At 48.7% G+C, this 4,638-nt stretch overlaps 1 pseudogene; it reads left to right on the forward strand.

The window, feature by feature from the left end:
• The first annotated feature begins 2,315 nt into the window (after nucleotides 1-2,315).
• LOC136656638 (5S ribosomal RNA) lies at nucleotides 2,316-2,438 on the forward strand (annotated as a pseudogene).
• The last annotated feature ends 2,200 nt before the right edge of the window (nucleotides 2,439-4,638 follow it).

Genomic DNA, 4,638 nt, shown 5'->3' on the forward strand with positions numbered 1-4,638 from the left:
GTGCAGACCACTCAAGATGGAAGGGGTATCCTCAAGGTAGACCATCCGAAAGCTAATGAACGGTCTAGACGAGAAAGATGCCTCTGTGTGTGCATCTCCTCCCGTGCCGACTGCCTTCAGCTTTCCACCCCACAGCTTTCGGAGCATCTGACAGAAATTCCATCTGGTTCTGTGTGGTTTGTTTTTATTTTATATTTTATGGGGTTTGGCAATGGTATGCCTCTGGCCTGAGAGCTGCAGAAATGCTTTACATATAGGTATAAAGTTTAATATTCTCCAGATCTCAAACTTTTTCACTTTCTTTCCCAATTGCCTGGTATATACCTCTCAACCTTGACAGCAGAAGAAGACAAAGTGTTGGGGCAAGCAAAGGAGGGATGTGGTGGATTCCAGTGGCATAGCTGGAGGGGTGCAAAGTACTGAGTTTTGCAGGGAGCCTCACTGCAGCATGCAAGGGGCCCCTTCCCCTCCCCTGCAGAGCCATTCCAGGCAGGTGGAGCAAAATGGAGGTGTATGCTGGAATGGCTCGAAGGGGAGGGGCCCCTTGCACACCACAGTGAGTATTCCTGCAAAACTCAGTGCTTTGCACCCCCTCGGGTTACGCCTGAGAGAGCTAGCACTGGGATCTGAAGTGGCTGCTAAAAAATCCAAGGCTTTATCTGACTGGAGAGCAACAATGGGGAAGGCTTCTTGATCTGCCTTCAGGAAGCTGAAGGAGTCCTGGCAAAAGAAAAGATGGCTATGCCAGTTACCAAATTGGCCATTCATTGCTAGCTGCTCCTGGATGCGAGTGTAGTTGACATAAGAACAGCCCCACTGGATCAGGCCATAGACCCATCTAGTCCAGCTTCCTATATCACACTGCAGCCCCCCAAATGCCTCAGGGAGCACACCAGATAACAAAAGACCTCATCCTGGTGCTCTCCCTTGCATCTGGCATTCTGACAGAACCCATTTCTAAAATCAGGAGGTTGCGCATACACATCATGGCTTGTACCCCGTAATGGATTTTTTCTCCAGAAACTTGTCCAATCTCCTTTTAAAGGTATCCAGGCTAGATGCCTTTTTTGGGCTGACCCAAATTGAAACTCAGTACACTGGAATAAATAAATACAATTTGCACTGACGCACAGTGGTGGACCTATACGTTGGGGCCCCTGAAGCTCAAATGGTTATGGCGTCCCCTTTGCAACCAGCAACAAGCTCTGGGGAACCATTGATCTTCAGTGGGGTTGTTCCATGGCAGATCACCACTCATTAAAAAAAAAACAACCACCACTACATCTCAGATTTGGATTAAAATTGCTGTACTGGATTATCTCTGGATTAACATGGGATTATCTCCCATGTTAAAGTCACTGGTGTGAACAAAAATGTCCTATGTTTTGTAGTTTTCAAGATATGGGGGGGGGATGAAAATTAGGAAGTGTTATATACGTGCTTCATGCAACATATAATGATGGAATAAAACATCACAAAGATCACAGACAATATGAGCAGGGGCCCCTCCGGGTTCAGAGACCCTGAAGTTTAAGCTTCATTAGTTTCATAGTAGATCCACCCCTGCTGTTGCACAAATGTTTGCGGGGGGGGGGGGCTTTTGCAGGGTTTGAAAACTGTAGTACTTTAGATTGTAACCTTGCAGCTGTTCTAGTGCTGTATTTTCCTAATGGCTCACTTATCCTCCCCCCCCCCCCCACACACACACATACACTGGTGCAGCCACACAAAAAAGGCATGCACTATATATGAAGTGGTTGGGGGGATCGGGACACTTCAGACGGGAAAGGGGACTTAACCTCTGTATGCTTTCTACTCTGCAGTGGGTCTCCTTGGACTTGTGCCTGCTCTGTTGGGAAGGAGCAGGGAGGCTGCAAAAAAAGGATGGTCATGCCACTGCCACCATATCCACCCTCTCCTGCACCCTTCCTCTCCCCTCTGCCCTGTTTCACCCCTCCCCACCCCACAGCTGCTTTACCTGCTCCAGCAGGTCCAGGTAGGTCTGGTGATGGGAAGGGAGCATTGTTGTCTCTTGTGGTAACACTCCCAAAATGGCTGCTGATGGAGCACTGTGCACTCCAGCGGCAGTCATTTTACGACTGCTGAACTCATTCGTCTGTCGTGAATGGCTGCACAAGGCAGCCCAATCTGGAATAGGAATGGGTCGTTAGTGATGTATTTGAAATATCACATGCCCGATCTTGTCTGATCTCAGAAGCTAAGCAGGTTCAGGCCTGGTTAGTACCTGGAAGGGAAACCGCTTGGGAATACTAGGTGCTATAGGCTTATACCATAGTCTTTCGAGACTGAAGGTTGCCAACCATCTCCCTATACTGAACACTATCTCCCGATCTTGTCTGATCTCGGAAGCTAAGCAGGGTCAGGCCTGGTTAGTACTTGGATGGGAGACCGCTTGGGAATACCAGGTGCTGTAGGCTTATACCATAGTCTTTCGAGACTGAAGGTTGCCAACCATCTCCCTATACTGAACACTATCTCCCGATCTTGTCTGATCTTGGAAGCTAAGCAGGGTCAGGCCTGGTTAGTACTTGGAAGGGAGACCGCAAGCATTGGGAATGCTGGGTGCTGTAGGCTTATACCATAGTCTTTCGAGACTGAAGGTTGCCAACCATTTTAAAAGTGTACTTGCAGTGAAACCTCTGCACCACCCTCTGCAATGAAACCCCTGCATCATATATGGAAACATATGCATCAGCCTGGAAGGAAGAGGAAGAGGTGATGTGCAAAAGATACGGGGTGGCATGAGAAGCAGAGCTCTGCTGTGCATAAGAGCAAAAACAGACAGGCGAGAAGGTAAGAAAGACACAGATGACAGAGAAAGCATGCTGTGGGGATCAAGGAAGGGAGAGGAAAGAAAGATGATCCCACACACTGCTGATTAGCGGCTGGGAAGAAGGGAAAAATTTAATCATAATTTGCCAGCCTAAATATTGGCTGCAGTCTATACTGAGTTTGTGGAAGCGAATCCTCTGGCGCTGATTGGCTGAGCTATTGTGATGTCATGGAATGTTCATCATTATTCCCACTGTTCAGGAGTTAAGGCTGAAACTATCAGAATGTGTGCCATCGAACTTGTAAAAGAAGAAAAATGCTTCTGTTTGCCACATGGAAACATGTGGCCACATGGAAACAAACTGATGTGTGGAGGAAGGCTGAGTAGTGGGAATTGGTCTGGGGAGGTCAGGAAGGGGCAGGGAGCCTAGAAGCAAGATGGCTGAAGGGAGGATGCAGCATAGACAATGCGCTGTGAATATTGTGACTTGGCAACCCTAAAGGCATAGGGAGGAGGACTAAGAAGTAGAGGGAGGTGTTGGGAAGGGAATTGAATGTCTGCATATTGATGGTTTGTACTAACTAGCCAGTACTTTGGCTTCTAGTGTTTTGTGTGTGTGTGTGTGTTATAAGGGTCCAGGTGACAGATACTCTCCCATTCAAATTATGAATTTGGTGAACAGCACTAAGAGAAGCCTAATCACTGGCAGGAAAACTATTAACTGTATCCATCTAGCATTTTGTTTCATATCTAATGTTTATACACTTGTTGCCCATTTTCCTAATTCAAGCAACGTGGGGAAATGGCAAAGAAATGTACGTTGCCCTACATGAAATACCGGAGACAACCTTACAGGCAAAGCAAGCCCATTTGTAAACAAAACTTGGGGGAAAATGAATGGAATTGTTTCCCGCTAATTCCCTGCAGGATCAGGGCCCGTGTGCTGGCCTCAGTTCACTGAGCTATTCCTTTCCTTTCTGGCAAACCCCATTAAATGTTGATATTGGAGGCGCACGGTTAATTTTAATGAAAAACACACGGCCTGATATTTTTGTTGGAGGGAAGTCGACTGTTGGCTACAATGGGCAAAACAGATTCCCCCCAAACAAACATCCAACTCAATCTATCCAACATCCAACTCAATTTTATTTTTTTTCTGACTTCATAATGAGCAGGCAGTTTATTAAGGCAGACACGTCTCCCCTACCTAGATGTTCACAGCTGAGGGCGCTCAACGCATGGATAATACTGAGGATTGGGCCGTCGCGTGAAGCCTTTCGCAACTGCAGAAGTGGGTGCTGCGGTCGCAAAATGGCTGCCGATGGAGTGCGCAGTTCTTTGCCATGTGCCTGGTGGTGGAGAGGTACGTCAGGGCATGGGGTGAGGTGGAGAGGAGGCATTCCGGGGCAGGTGGAGGGTGGGGGAAGGCGTGGTGTGGAAGGGAGCGGGACCAGCGGTGCTCAGTTCCACTGGAGCCCTGGGTCGGGCCACGCAACCCAACACAGGACTCCTTGATTCTGCGCCGGCTAAAGAGCTGCCACATCATTAAGTAGCCCCATTGCGGGGCTACTTCCCTTACCCGGGCAAAGGGAACTAATGTCCCCTTCCCCCAAGGAGCTGCCAACGGCTGCCCGGTTGCCGTGGCAACCATTTTTGGCACTGCGCAGCCTTTCGCGCCAGGCAGCTCAGGATTGGGCTAAGCCCCATTGAACTCAATGGAAGTGAGTAGACATGCATAGGATTGCACTGCTAGTCCATTGTCAGAGCTGCCTACACCCACTGGGGCACATAATATAGTGACGGGGGATGGGAGGGGATGAAATTGGGGGCAGGGAGGCTGTGGG

Source organism: Tiliqua scincoides, chromosome 6 (genome assembly GCF_035046505.1).
Source record: "Tiliqua scincoides isolate rTilSci1 chromosome 6, rTilSci1.hap2, whole genome shotgun sequence".
Classification (NCBI taxonomy): Eukaryota; Metazoa; Chordata; class Lepidosauria; order Squamata; family Scincidae; genus Tiliqua; species Tiliqua scincoides.